The sequence below is a fragment of the Hyla sarda genome, unplaced genomic scaffold (assembly GCF_029499605.1).
Source record: "Hyla sarda isolate aHylSar1 unplaced genomic scaffold, aHylSar1.hap1 scaffold_1677, whole genome shotgun sequence".
Taxonomy (NCBI): Eukaryota; Metazoa; Chordata; class Amphibia; order Anura; family Hylidae; genus Hyla; species Hyla sarda.
This window is the reverse complement of record NW_026608317.1, coordinates 59,312-76,000: the sequence shown is the minus strand read 5'-3', so window position 1 is coordinate 76,000 and position 16,689 is coordinate 59,312.

Sequence of the window (16,689 nt, the reverse complement as noted above, 5' to 3'; positions counted from 1 at the left end):
TATAATAATAATAATAATAATAATAATAGACAGGACACTACAGTCTACTCCTCCTGTATAATAATAATAATAGACAGGACACTACAGTCTACTCCTCCTGTATAATAATAATAATAATAATAGACAGGACACTACAGTCTACTCCTCCTGTATAATAATAATAATAATAATAATAATAATAATAGACAGGACACTACAGTCTACTCCTCCTGTATAATAATAATAATAATAATAGACAGGACACTACAGTCTACTCCTCCTGTATAATAATAATAATAATAATAATAGACAGGACACTACAGTCTACTCCTCCTGTATAATAATAATAATAATAGACAGGACACTACAGTCTACTCCTCCTGTATAATAATAATAATAATAATAGACAGGACACTACAGTCTACTCCTCCTGTATAATAATAATAATAATAATAATAGACAGGACACTACAGTCTACTCCTCCTGTATAATAATAATAATAATAATAATAATAGACAGGACACTACAGTCTACTCCTCCTGTATAATAATAATAGACAGGACACTACAGTCTACTCCTCCTGTATAATAATAATAATAGACAGGACACTACAGTCTACTCCTCCTGTATAATAATAATAATAATAATAGACAGGACACTACAGTCTACTCCTCCTGTATAATAATAATAATAATAATAGACAGGACACTACAGTCTACTCCTCCTGTATAATAATAATAATAATAATAATAATAATAGACAGGACACTACAGTCTACTCCTCCTGTATAATAATAATAATAATAATAATAATAATAATAGACAGGACACTACAGTCTACTCCTCCTGTATAATAATAATAATAATAATAATAATAGACAGGACACTGCAGTCTACTCCTCCTGTATAATAATAATAATAATAATAATAATAATAGACAGGACACTACAGTCTACTCCTCCTGTATAATAATAATAATAATAATAATAATAATAATAATAATAATAATAATAGACAGGACACTACAGTCTACTCCTCCTGTATAATAATAATAATAATAATAGACAGGACACTACAGTCTACTCCTCCTGTATAATAATAATAATAATAATAATAATAGACAGGACACTACAGTCTACTCCTCCTGTATAATAATAATAATAATAATAATAATAATAATAGACAGGACACTACAGTCTACTCCTCCTGTATAATAATAATAATAGACAGGACACTACAGTCTACTCCTCCTGTATAATAATAATAATAGACAGGACACTACAGTCTACTCCTCCTGTATAATAATAATAATAATAGACAGGACACTACAGTCTACTCCTCCTGTATAATAATAATAATAATAATAATAATAATAATAGACAGGACACTACAGTCTACTCCTCCTGTATAATAATAATAATAATAATAATAGACAGGACACTACAGTCTACTCCTCCTGTATAATAATAATAATAATAATAATAATAGACAGGACATTACAGTCTACTCCTCCTGTATAATAATAATAATAATAATAATAATAGACAGGACACTACAGTCTACTCCTCCTGTATAATAATAATAATAGACAGGACACTACAGTCTACTCCTCCTGTATAATAATAATAATAGACAGGACACTACAGTCTACTCCTCCTGTATAATAATAATAATAATAATGATAGACAGGACACTACAGTCTACTCCTCCTGTATAATAATAATAATAGACAGGACACTACAGTCTACTCCTCCTGTATAATAATAATAATAATAATAGACAGGACACTACAGTCTACTCCTCCTGGATAATAATAATAATAGACAGGACACTACAGTCTACTCCTCCTGTATAATAATAATAATAGACAGGACACTACAGTCTACTCCTCCTGTATAATAATAATAATAATAATAATAACAATAATAGACAGGACACTACAGCCTACTCCTCCTGTATAATAATAATAATAATAATAATAATAATAATAATAGACAGGACACTACAGTCTACTCCTCCTGTATAATAATAATAGACAGGACACTACAGTCTACTCCTCCTGTATAATAATAATAGACAGGACACTACAGCCTACTCCTCCTGTATAATAATAATAATAATAATAATAGACAGGACACTACAGTCTACTCCTCCTGTATAATAATAATAGACAGGACACTACAGTCTACTCCTCCTGTATAATAATAATAATAATAATAATAATAATAATAGACAGGACACTACAGTCTACTCCTCCTGTATAATAATAATAATAATAATAATAGACAGGACACTACAGTCTACTCCTCCTGTATAATAATAATAATAATAATAATAGACAGGACACTACAGTCTACTCCACCTATATAATAATAATAATAATAATAATAATAATAATAGACAGGACATTACAGTCTACTCCTCCTGTATAATAATAATAATAATAATAATAATAATAATAATAGACAGGACACTACAGTCTACTCCTCCTGTATAATAATAATAATAGACAGGACACTACAGTCTACTCCTCCTGTATAATAATAATAATAATAGACAGGACACTACAGTCTACTCCTCCTGTATAATAATAATAATAATAGACAGGACACTACAGTCTACTCCTCCTGTATAATAATAATAATAATAGACAGGACACTACAGTCTACTCCTCCTGTATAATTATAATAATAATAATAATAGACAGGACACTACAGTCTACTCCTCCTGTATAATAATAATAATAGACAGGACACTACAGTCTACTCCTCCTGTATAATAATAATAATAATAATAATAACAATAATAGACAGGACACTACAGTCTACTCCTCCTGTATAATAATAATAATAATAATAATAATAATAATAGACAGGACACTACAGTCTACTCCTCCTGTATAATAATAATAATAATAATAATAGACAGGACATTACAGTCTACTCCTCCTGTATAATAATAATAATAATAATAATAATAATAATAATAATAATAATAGACAGGACACTACAGTCTACTCCTCCTGTATAATAATAATAATAGACAGGACACTACAGTCTACTCCTCCTGTATAATAATAATAATAGACAGGACACTACAGTCTACTCCTCCTGTATAATAATAATAATAATAGACAGGACACTACAGTCTACTCCTCCTGTATAATAATAATAATAATAATAATAGACAGGATACTACAGTCTACTCCTCCTGTATAATAATAATAATAATAATAATAATAGACAGGACACTACAGTCTACTCCTCCTGTATAATAATAATAATAATAGACAGGACACTACAGTCTACTCCTCCTGTATAATAATAATAATAGACAGGACACTACAGTCTACTCCTCCTGTATAATAATAATAATAGACAGGACACTACAGTCTACTCCTCCTGTATAATAATAATAATAGACAGGACACTACAGTCTACTCCTCCTGTATAATAATAATAATAATAATAGACAGGACACTACAGTCTACTCCTCCTGTATAATAATAATAATAATAATAATAGACAGGACACTAGGTTTGCTCCTCCTGTATAATAATAATAATAATAATAATAATAATAATAATAATAGACAGGACACTACAGTCTACTCCTCCTGTATAATAATAATAATAGACAGGACACTACAGTCTACTCCTCCTGTATAATAATAATAATAATAATAATAATAGACAGGACACTACAGTCTACTCCTCCTGTATAATAATAATAATAATAGACAGGACACTACAGTCTACTCCTCCTGTATAATAATAATAATAATAATAATAATAATAGACAGGACACTACAGTCTACTCCTCCTGTATAATAATAATAATAATAGACAGGACACTAGGTTTGCTCCTCCTGTATAATAATAATAATAATAATAATAATAATAATAATAATAATAGACAGGACACTACAGTCTACTCCTCCTGTATAATAATAATAATAGACAGGACACTAGGTTTGCTCCTCCTGCACACATCACACCCACATTACATTACATTAATCGCTCCTCGATGGTGTCTCCGATCTCCTCCTTATCTTGGCGATTTAGATTGTCTTGTTCCTTCCATGGCTTTAATGGTTTAATCTGGTCCTTACAATGGAGAGTTTTGGGAAATATAGTCCACGGCCATTAATTGGAGAGCTAGCTTGACAGGAAGTGATGTCGGCGAGAGGAATCTATTTAAATGCAGCAACAGAGGACTAACTGCAGACTGGAGCTCAATGCTTGACAGGAAACATGTGACCTCCACTTTTTTTTTTTTTTTTTGTTCATTGAACTCTGCTCGATATGAGTTCTGTCACATGACCATCACAGGTCTTCCAGTTGTTTTTTACCTGCACTGTAAGGGTTTAGGGTTAGGGCTGGAGTTAGTAGATTTAGGGTTAGGGCTGGAGTTAGTAGATTTAGGGTTAGGGCTGGAGTTAGTAGATTTAGGGTTAGGGCTGAAGTTAGTAGATTTAGGGTTAGGGCTGGAGTTAGTAGATTTAGGGTTAGGGCTGGAGTTAGTACATTTAGGGTTAGGGCTGGAGTTAGTAGATTTAGGGTTAGGGCTGGAGTTAGTAGATTTAGGGTTAGGGCTGGAGTTAGTAGATTTAGGGTTAGGGCTGGAGTTAGTACATTTAGGGTTAGGGCTGGAGTTAGTAGATTTAGGGTTAGGGCTGGAGTTAGTACATTTAGGGTTAGGGCTGGAGTTAGTAGATTTAGGGTTAGGGCTGGAGTTAGTAGATTTAGGGTTAGGGCTGGAGTTAGTAGATTTAGGGTTAGGGCTGGAGTTAGTAGATTTAGGGTTAGGGCTGAAGTTAGTAGATTTAGGGTTAGGGCTGGAGTTAGTAGATTTAGGGTTAGGGCTGGAGTTAGTAGATTTAGGGTTAGGGCTGGAGTTAGTAGATTTAGGGTTAGGGCTGGAGTTAGTAGATTTAGGGTTAGGGCTGGAGTTAGTAGATTTAGGGTTAGGGCTGGAGTTAGTAGATTTAGGGTTAGGGCTGAAGTTAGTAGATTTAGGGTTAGGGCTGGAGTTAGTAGATTTAGGGTTAGGGCTGGAGTTAGTAGATTTAGAGTTAGGGCTGGAGTTAGTAGATTTAGGGTTAGGGCTGAAGTTAGTAGATTTAGGGTTAGGGCTGGAGTTAGTAGATTTAGGGTTAGGGCTGGAGTTAGTACATTTAGGGTTAGGGCTGAAGTTAGTACATTTAGGGTTAGGGCTGGAGTTAGTACATTTAGGGTTAGGGCTGGAGTTAGTACATTTAGGGTTAGGGCTGGAGTTAGTAGATTTAGGGTTAGGGCTGGAGTTAGTACATTTAGGGTTAGGGCTGGAGTTAGTACATTTAGGGTTAGGGCTGGAGTTAGTAGATTTAGGGTTAGGGCTGGAGTTAGTACATTTAGGGTTAGGGCTGGAGTTAGTACATTTAGGGTTAGGGCTGGAGTTAGTAGATTTAGGGTTAGGGCTGGAGTTAGTAGATTTAGGGTTAGGGCTGGAGTTAGTACATTTAGGGTTAGGGCTGGAGTTAGTAGATTTAGGGTTAGGGCTGGAGTTAGTACATTTAGGGTTAGGGCTGGAGTTAGTAGATTTAGGGGAGGATTTAGGGTTAGGGCTGGAGTTAGTAGATTTAGGGTTAGGGCTGGAGTTAGTACATTTAGGGGAGAATTCTGTGGTGTGAACCATTATATTGGTGTGAATGGGTCTTCCGCTGACCTGTTCATACTGCGAAATTTAAGAGGTGAAGAATTCTGGCACTGAAATTGATTTGTCGAAATAATAAAAATTTAAACATTTTCATCAGAATTATGCTCGCATGGCAAAGCCGTAAATACTGACAACGCAGGGCAATCCAGTCCTACTGCTGAAGAATATTTCGGCACTGACTGCTAATTGGCATCCATAGTGTGAACATACCCTTAGGGTAATTAGGGTTACGGAAATGGTTAAGGGAGAAAACAACGTATCCACTATCTGCAGGCTAGGGGATAAGTTTTAGATCTGGGGGGTCCGTGTGCTGGGGCCCCCACGGTCTTCTGTATGGAGCCCCGGCTCTTCTCCACAGCAGCGCGTCACACCCCCTCCATATAGCTATATAGGAGAGCTGTTTGGCTATCTTTGTCTTTCCCATAGAGCTATATAGAGGTGGTGTGACATGCTGCTGTGGAGGAGAGCCGGGGCTCCATACAGGAGATCGTGGGGAGGGGCTGCATACAGGAGATCGTGGGGGGCCCCAGTGCTCGTACCCCAGCAATCTAAAGCTTACCCCCTATCCTGCAGATAGGGGATATGTTTTTTTCCAAAGGATAGGGAATAAGTTATAGATCACGGGGGTCCGAGCGCTGGGACTCCCCACGATTTCCTGAACGGGGCCCCTGTAGTTTGCCGGAAGCGGCCGTTCCGACCATCGCAGGAAGCAGCGGCCGACACCCCCCCTCCATGTATCTCTATGGGGTACATATAGGGGGCGTGTCGGCTGGCACTCCATACAGGGTCGGCAAGCCCCCTTCCAGCAGACTGCCATGGCCCCGTTCAGGAGATAGTGGGGGTCCCAGTGCTCGGACCCCCCCCCCGCACGATCTATAACTTATTTTCTATCCTTTGGATAGGGGAAAAGTTATTTTTCACTACACAACTTCTTTAAGGATGGGTTCACTGTAATGTTCGTTTATTTGTTTTTGTATTTTTCTGTTTAGGTGTGTATTCACACACTAGTTTGTTCAGAGCAGTTTGTTATTCCACCTGGATAGGGAATAGTTAAACGGGTACTCCAGCGCTTAGACATCTTATCCCCTATCCAAAGCTGTCACGCCCCCTCCCATAGGCTTGCATTGAGGGGGCGGAGCGTGATGTCACACGGGGACGGAGCCATGACATCGCAATGATTCCGGCCCGTGATCGACAGTAATAAGACCTGGAGCGAACACGCTCCGGGGACTGATTTTAACGGGGTGTGGCGTGCAAGATGACAAAATTTAGAAAGTTAATTTGTTTTCCCTTAGTCTCCTCAGCAGCACAATGTGGGGTGTTTCTCCGCCCCTGTGAGCAAATGGGACCTGGGATTTTTTAATGATTTAAATTAAAAAAATACCCCGGGACCTCCCCCCCCCCCCCCACCTGGTATAAAGCACCAGGCTCACACCAAAACAGTGAGTAGATTATAAAGCAAAAAAGAAAATAAGGGAGGGAAGCTTGTGCTGCTGAAGAGACTAAGGGAAAACAAATTTACTTTCTAAATTAGTCTTCCCTAGCGTCCCTCAGCAGCACAATGTGGGGATCTAGCAAGAATCATCCCTAGGGAGGGTTTTCCTGCATAGAAGACTATATAATAGACCTAGCGAAAGTATCCACTCTATAATGTTTGAGAAAAGTGAGTGGAGAGTTCTATGTTGCGGACTGGCAAATATGTTCCAAAGGAACAGAATTACGCTCTGCCCAGGAGGCAGAAACAGATCTCGTAGAGTGGGCTCTGGTGAAATCTGGTGAAGTTAACCCTCTAGAGGTATAACATAAATTTATGCATTCGCATATCCATCTTGCAATGGATGGTTTAGATGCCTTGGCACCTTTCTTTACACCCTGGAATAAAATGAGAAGATTCTCCGCTTTCCTAAATGGTTTGATTCTTTCTAGGTAGACCTTTAGGCATCTTACCAGATCCAGGGAGGCAAGGTCCTTCTGGGAAGATTCAGACTCAGGAAACTTTGGGAGAGAGATAACCTGGTTAATATTTGCGAAGGAGGGGACCTTAGGCAAAAAAGAAGGTAGGAATCTCAGAAGGACTCTGTCCTGCAAGAAAACTGTATAAAGTTCTGCCGCAGCTAATGCTTGAAGTTCACCAACTCTCTTGGCGGTGGTGACAGCTAGAAGTAGCACCACCTTAAGAGTGAGGAACCTAAGTTCCACTTCCTCTAAAGGTTCAAAGGGTTGAACACACAACTGTTGCAAGACCAACGCCAGATCTCAGGGTGTCACTGGTTTCACAGATCTAGGACGAATTCTAGTGATGGCCTTGATAAATGACCTTATCACTGTTTCTTGAAACAGTCGTCTTTGTAAGGCTGCCGACAGTGCGGCTAGTTGGACCTTAATGGAAGTTGGAGAGAGACCTTTGTCAAATCCATCCTGTAAAAATTTGAGAATTGATAGAGTGGATGGAGAAGAAGCATTGATCTTCTTGGTGACACACCAGGAGATAAAAAATCCTTTTGATTCTAGCATAGGCCTTGTTGGTTGCCTCACTCCTAGAGTGAGATAGTGTTTCAAGGATGCGGTCCGAAAACCCTCTGGCTTTTAATAAGGACCTATCAACTTCCATGCTGTCAGATTGAGCGTCTTGAGATTGTGGCAGAATTGAGTGCCCTGAGACACAAGATTCTGCCTGACAGGAAGTTTCCAGTATATTCCCTTGCTCATCTGAATGAACTGGGAGAACCAGGATCTTTTTGGCCAAAAGGGAATGATGGCAATTATAGAGGCCTGATCCTGTCTGATCTTCATTAATACCCTGGGTATCATTGAGATAGGAGGAAATATGTAGGCCAGTTTGAAATTCCACGGAATCGACATCGCATCCAGATAAAGAGGTTTGTCCACCTGGTAAAGGGAGCAGAACTTGTCTAGTTTGTGATTGGATCTTGTGGCCATAAGATCTATTTCCGGAAGACCCCAGCGGTCTATGAGCTGAAAGAATATATCCTGGTCTAGAGCCCATTCTCCCGGTACCGTAAGTCCTCTGCTTAGACCAGTGTTTCCCAACCTTTTTCGGGTCGGGGCACACCTCGGAAATTTTTTTTTCCACAGGGCACCGCTACCGAGGTTGACGAGCAAGAAAAAAAAAGGTAAAAAACGCAATGCACTATATATATTTATCAGTGGGTATGTAGTTTAAAGTGCTGCTTTATACAGCAACTCACCAATGACGTCTTCTCTAATTTGCATCGTTGCCTTCTCTTCTCCATCTGGTCTGGGCCATCATCACGATTTCTTCCACACACAATTCTTCACCGTTAAACCTGCAAAACAAACCTATTAGGCGCCAAACTTTTTTTTTTTTTTTTTTACATGGGTGACAGAGGGGTGTAGAAGAGTGGATATGGGTGACAGAGGGGTTTAGAGGAGTGTACAGAGGGGTGTAGAGGAGTGTACAGAGGGATGTAGAGGAGCGTACATGGGTGACAGGGGTATAGAGGAGCGTACATGGGTGACGGGTGTAGAGGAGCATACATGGGTGACAGGGGTGTAGAGGAGCATACATGGGTGACAGGGGTGTAGAGGAGCATACATGGGTGACAGGGGTGTAGAGGAGCATACATGGGTGACAGGGGTGTAGAGGAGCATACATGGGTGACAGGGGTGTAGAGCAGCATACATGGGTGACAGGGGTGTAGAGGAACATACATGGGTGACAGGGGTGTAGAGGAGCATACATGGGTGACAGGGGTGTAGAGGAGCATACATGGGTGACGGGTGTAGAGGAGCATACATGGGTGACAGGGGTGTAGAGGAGCATACATGGGTGACAGGGGTGTAGAGGAGCATACATGGGTGACAGGGGTGTAGAGGAGCATACATGGGTGACAGGGGTGTAGAGGAGCATACATGGGTGACAGGGGTGTAGAGGAGCATACATGGGTGACAGGGGTGTAGAGGAGCATACATGGGTGACAGGGGTGTAGAGGAGCATACATGGGTGACAGGGGTGTAGAGGAGCATACATGGGTGACAGGGGTGTAGAGGAGCATACATGGGTGACAGGGGTGTAGAGGAGTGTACAGAGGGGTTTAGAGGAGTGTACATGAGTGACAGATGGGTGTACATGGGTGACAGAGGGGTATAGAGGAGTGTACATGGGTGACAGATGGGTGTACATGGGTAACAGAGGGGTGTAGAGGAGTGTACATGGGTGACAGATGGGTGTACATGGGTGACAGAGGGGTGTAGAGGAGTGTACATGGGTGACAGATGGGTGTACATGGGTGACAGAGGGGTGTAGAGGAGTGTACATGAGTGACAGAGGGGTATAGAGGAGTGTACATGGGTGACAGATGGGTGTACATGGGTGACAGATGGGTGTACATGGGTGACAGAGGGGTGTAGAGGAGTGTACATGGGTAGCAGAGGGGTATAGAGGAGTGTACATGAGTGACAGAGGGGTATAGAGGAGTGTACATGGGTGACAGATGGGTGTACATGGGTGACAGAAGGGTGTAGAGGAGTGTACATGGGTGGCAGATGGTGTACATGGGTGAAAGAGGGGTGTAGAGGAGTGTACATGGGTGACAGATGGGTGTACATGGGTGACAGATGGGTGTAGAGGAGTGTACATGAGTGACAGAGGGGTATAGAGGAGTGTACATGAGTGACAGAGGGGTATAGAGGAGTGTACATGGGTGACAGAGGGGTGCAGAAGAGTGTACATGGGTGACAGGGGTGTAGAGGAGTGTACATGGGTGACAGAGGGGTGCAGAGGAGTGTAGATGGGTGACAGTGTGGTGCAAAAGAGTGTACATGGGTGACAGGGGTGTAGAGGAGTGTACATGGGTGACAGGGGTGTAGAGGAGCATACATGGGTGACAGGGGTGTAGAGGAGCATACATGAGTGAAAGGGGTGTAGAGGAATGTACAAAGGGGTGTATAGGAGCGTACATGGGTGACAGGGGTGTAGAGGAGTGGACAGAGGGGTAAAGAGGAGTGTACATGGGTGACAGAGGGGTGCAGAAGAGTGTACATGGGTGACAGGGGTGTAGAGGAGTGTACATGGGTGACAGAGGGGTGCAGAAGAGTGTACATGGGTGACAGGGGTGTAGAGGAGCATACATGGGTGAAAGGGGTGTAGAGGAATGTACAAAGGGGTGTATAGGAGTGTACATGGGTGACAGGGGTGTAGAGGAGTGGACAGAGGGGTGTAGATAAGTGTACATGGGTGACAGATGGGTGTAGTTGAGTGTACATGGGTGACAGATGGATGTAGAGGAGTGTACATGAGAGACAGAGGGGTGTGGAGGAGTGTACATGGATGAAAGAGGGGTATAGAGGAGTGTACATGGGTTACAGAGTGGTGTTGAGAAGTGTACATGGGTGACAGAGGGGTGTAGAGGAGTGTACATGGGTGACAGATGGGTGTACATGGGTGACAGAGGGGTGTAGAGGAGTGTACATGGGTGACAGAGGGGTGTAGAGGAGTGTACAGAGGGGTGTAGAGGAGTGTACATGGGTGACAGAGGGGTGTAGAGGAGTGTACATGGGTGACAGAGGGGTATAGAGGAGTGTACATGGGTGACAGAGGGGTGTAGAGGAGTGTACAGAGGGGTGTAGAGGAGTGTACATGGGTGAGAGAGGGGTGTAGAGGACTGTACATGGGTGACAAAGGGGTGTAGAGAAGTGTACATGGGTGACAGAGGGGTGTAGAGGAGTGTACATGGGTGGCAGAGGGGTGTAGAGGGGTGTACATGGGTGACAGAGGGGTAGAGAGGAGTGTACATGGGTGACAGAGGGGTGTTGAGGAGTGTACATGGGTGACAGAGGGGTGTTGAGGAGTGTACATGGGTGACAGAGGGGTGTAGAGGAGTGTACATGGGTGACATAGGGGTGTACATGGGTGACAGAGGGGTGTAGAGGAGTGTACATGGTTGACAGAGGGGTATAGAAAAGTGTACATGGGTGACAGAGGGGTGTAGAGGAGTGTACATGGGTGGCAGAGGGGTGTAGAGGAGTGTACATGGGTGACAGAGGGGTGTAGAGGAGTGTACATGGGTGACAGAGGGGTATAGAGGAGTGTACATGGGTGACAGATGGGTGTACATGGGTGACAGAGGGTTGTAGAGAAGTGTACATGGGTGACAGAGGGGTGTAGAGGAGTGTACAGAGGGGTGTAGAGAGGTGTACAAGGGTGATAGATGGGTGTAGAAGAGTGAACATGGGTGACGGGGGCATAGGGGTGACAGAGGGGTGGACAGGGGGTGGACATGGGTGACAGGAGGGTGGACAGGGGAGACAGGGGGTCAGAGGGGTGGACAAGGTGGTAAAAGAGGGACAGGAGTGACAGAGGGGTGGACTGGGGTAACAAAGGGACAGATGGATGAACAGGAGGGTGGACATGGGTGACAGAGTAGACTACGGGGGTAGACAGGGGGGTAAACATGAGTGACAGGGGAGTGGACAAGGCAGACATGGATGACAGGAGGGTGGACATGGGTGACGGGGATGATAGGTGGGGGGACATGTGTGAGTGCGGGTGGACATGAGTGATGGGGGGTGGACATGGGTGATAGGAAGGTGAACATGGGTGACATGGGTGACAGGGAGGGTGGACATGGGTGACAGGGAGGCTGGACATGGGTGACAGGGAGGGTGGACATGGGTGACAGGGAGGGTGGACATGGGTGACAGGGAGGGTGGACATGGGTGACAGGGTGGGTGGACATGGGTGACAGGACATGGGTGGACATGGGTGACAGGACATGGGTGACAGGACATGGGTGGACATGGGTGACAGGGTGGGTGGACATGGGTGACAGGGTGGGTGGACATGGGTGACAGGGTAGGTGGACATGGGTGACAGGGAGGGATTACATGGGTGACTGGGGGGGGTGGACATGGGTGACAGGGGGGGTGGACATGGGTGACAGGGTGGGTGGACATGGGTGACAGGGTAGGTGGACATGGGTGACAGGGTAGGTGGACATGGGTGACAGAGTAGGTGGACATGGGTGACAGGGTAGGTGGACATGGGTGACAGGGTGGGATTACATGGGTGACTGGGGGGGGTGGACATGGGTGACTGGGGGAGGGTGGACATGGGTGACAGGGTGGGTGGACATGGGTGACAGGGTAGGTGGACATGGGTGACAGGGTAGTTGGACATGGGTGACAGGGTAGGTGGACATGGGTGACAGGGTAGGTGGACATGGGTGACAGGGTAGGTGGACATGGGTGACTGGGGGGGGTGGACATGGGTGACTGGGGGGGGTGGACATGGGTGACTGGGGGGGTGGACATGGGTGACAGGGAGGGTGGACATGGGTGACTGGGGGGGTGGACATGGGTGACTGGGGGGGGTGGACATGGGTGACTGGGGGGGGTGGACATGGGTGACTGTGGGGGGTGGACATGGGTGACTGGGGGGGGTGGACATGGGTGACTGGGGGGGGTGGACATGGGTGACTGGGGGGGGTGGACATGGGTGACTGGGGGGGTGGACATGGGTGACAGGGAGGGTGGACATGGGTGACTGGGGGGGTGGACATGGGTGACTGGGGGGGGTGGACATGGGTGACTGGGGGGGTGGACATGGGTGACTGTGGGGGGTGGACATGGGTGACTGGGGGGGGTGGACATGGGTGACTGGGGGGGTGGACATGGGTGACTGGGGGGGGGTGGACATGGGTGACTGGGGGGGTGGACATGGGTGACAGGGAGGGATTACATGGGTGACAGGGAGGGATTACATGGGTGATAGAGATGGACAGGGAGGTGGACAAGGCAAGCATGGCTGACAGGGGGGTGGACATGGGTGACGGGGGGGTGGACATGGGTGACTGAGGGGGTGGACATGGGTGACGGGGGGAGGGTGGACATGGGTGACGGGGGGGGGTGGACATGGGTGACGGGGGGAGGGTGGACATGGGTGACTGGGGGGTGGACATGGGTGACTGGGGGGTGGACATGGGTGACTGGGGGGGTGGACATGGGTGACTGGGGGGGTGGACATGGGTGACTGGGAGGGGGTGGACATGGGTGACGGGGGGGGGGTGGACATGGGTGACTGGGGGGGTGGACATGGGTGACTGGGGGGGTGGACATGGGTGACTGGGGGGGGTGGACATGGGTGACTGGGGGGGTGGACATGGGTGACTGGGGGGGGTGGACATGGGTGACTGGGGGGGGTGGACATGGGTGACTGGGGGGGTGGACATGGGTGACTGGGGGGGTGGACATGGGTGACTGGGGGGGGGTGGACATGGGTGACTGGGGGGGTGGACATGGGTGACTGGAGGGGGTGGACATGGATGACTGGGGGGGGGGTGGACATGGGTGACTGGGGGGGGTGGACATGGGTGACTGGGGGGGGTGGACATGGGTGACAGGGGGGGGTGGACATGGGTGACAGGGAGGGATTACATGGGTGACAGGGAGGGATTACATGGGTGATAGAGATGGACAGGGAGGTGGACAAGGCAAGCATGGCTGACTGGGGGGGTGGACATGGCTGACAGGGGCGGTGGACATGGGTGACGGGGGGTGGACATGGGTGACGGGGGGAGGGTGGACACGGGTGACGGGGGGGGTGGACATGGGTGACGGGGGGGTGGACATGGGTGACGGGGGGGTGGACATGGGTGACAGGGAGGGATTACATGGGTGACAGGGGGGGTGGACATGGGTGATAGAGATGGACAGGGAGGTGGACAAGGCAGACATGGCTGACGGGGGGTGGACATGGGTGACTGGGGGGTGGACATGGGTGACAGGGAAGGTGGACATGGGTGACTGGGGGGGGTGGACATGGGTGACTGGGGGGGTGGACATGGGTGACAGGGAGGGTGGACATGGGTGACTGGGGGGGTGGACATGGGTGACTGGGGGGGTGGACATGGGTGACTGGGGGGGTGGACATGGGTGACAGGGGGGGGTGGACATGGGTGACAGGGGGGGTGGACATGGGTGATAGAGATGGACAGGGAGGTAGACAAGGCAGACATGGCTGACAGGGGGGGGTGTACATGAGTGACGGGGGGGGGGTGGACATGAGTGACGGGGGGGGGGGGGTAGAGAGTGTACCTGGGTGACGGTGGGGGGATTTAGACAGGGTTAAGAAGGTGAACAGAGGGGTGGAAAGGGTACGGTACCTTAAGCAAGCCGGCCCGCACAGCTTGCAGTTCCACAGGAGGCACTGGAGTCCGGCGCAGGTGCAGCTCGTTCCGCCCCAGGGCACCTTTTCCGGCTCACTGCGCCGCAAGGGAGAGGGGGACGGAGGGGGACGCAGGAAACGGAGAGTGAAGGAGGGGGACGCGGGGGACACAGGGAATAGAGGGGGAAGGAGGGGAACACAGGTCACGCGGCAGACGCAGGGGACGGAGGGGAACACAGGAGATGCAGGGGGACGCTGTGTGCGCAGTGCGCACGCAGACTTCCCTGCGCCGTCAGGCCGGGGCGGGACATTTAAAAAAAAATAATAGTAAAAAATAAAAAAAATCACGGCAAAATCCCACGGCACCACGGGCAGTGCTGAACGGCACACACGTGTGCTGCATCACCGCGGTTGGGAATCACTGGCTTAGACGGTCTGCTATGATACTGTGTACTCCCTTTATGTGGACTGCGGAGAGCCTGAGAACTCGAGTCTCGGCCCATTGAAAGATCTTCGCCACCTCCTGAAGCAGTGGAACTTAACCTCTCCCTCCTTGCTTGTTTATGTAGTAAACAGCCGACATGTTGTCCGTCCTTATTTTGACGGCTTGTCCCAGGAGAGAGGGGGCAAAGTGAAGAAGGGCATAATATATTGCCCTTAGTTCTTTTATATTGCAAGAAAGAGGAATTTCTTCTGTACTCCACCTGCCATTCACTTTTCTCCCTAGCAGGTGGGCTCCCCTGTGGCTGACCCTGAGGCGTCTGTCGTCAGGATTGACCACTGAGGTTCTACCAGGGACATTCCGTCCTGGGGGTTCGCCCACCAGCCCAGAGATCTGCGGACTGTGGGAGAAAGCTTTAGACACTTCTCTAGGGAGGAACTCCTCCTGTCCCAGGCCTGGAGAATCTCTGTTTGGAGAGGTCTCATGTGCCAGAGTGCCCATGGGACAGTCTCTACTGAGGAGGATAGGAGTCCTAGGAATCTCATGAGAGTGATGCTTTGCGGGGGACTCAAAGAAATTGATATCCCCTGGATATCCTGTCCTTCCGTGCTGGAGACAGATAGATTCTCATGTTGTGGGAATCCAAGTAGAACCCCAGAAAGGTTATTTCCTTTGTGGGGAATAGTTTGGATATCTGTAGATTCACTATCCAACCTAAACTGTGGAGTAAGTCCAGCGTGGTGGTGATGTGATGACTGAGCTCCTCTTGAGTCTTGGCTAGTAAAAGCCAATCGTCTAAATAGGGTATGATTCTGATGCCCTGTACTCTGAGAATAGCCATCATGGATGAAACCACCTTTGTGAATACAAACGGGGCTGTGGAAATGCCAAATGGCAGAACCTTGATCTGGAGATGATGGAGAACTCCCCTGATAAAGACAGCAATTCTTAGGAATTTCCTGTGCCCTGGATATATGGGAATGTGAATATAGGCGTCTTTTAGGTCTAATGACGCCATGTAATCATCTCTCAGAAGGAGGGATTTTACTGATCTTATAGTCTGCATACGAAATTTCTTCTTGACTATAAACTGATTGAGAAACCTGAGGTCTATTATAAGCCTCCATTTCCCTCCAGGCCTGGGCACTAGGAACACTGGGGAATAAACCCCCATGCCCCCTTCGTGTAGAGGAACGGGTTCTACCGCTGAACTTGAGATAAGCTCTAGGATGGCTTCCTCTAAAGCCTCCTGTTTTGCAGAAGCTAGAGAGGGGGATATTAGACACCTTTCTGGAGGGAGATACATTAGGGGAAGAAAATAACCATTCTCCACTACATTTATGGCCCAAACATCTATTATTAGAGTTTTCCAAGCTTCGAGAAAGAATTGAAGGCGCCTGCCTACAGGTATACTTCTTGCGTCAGGAT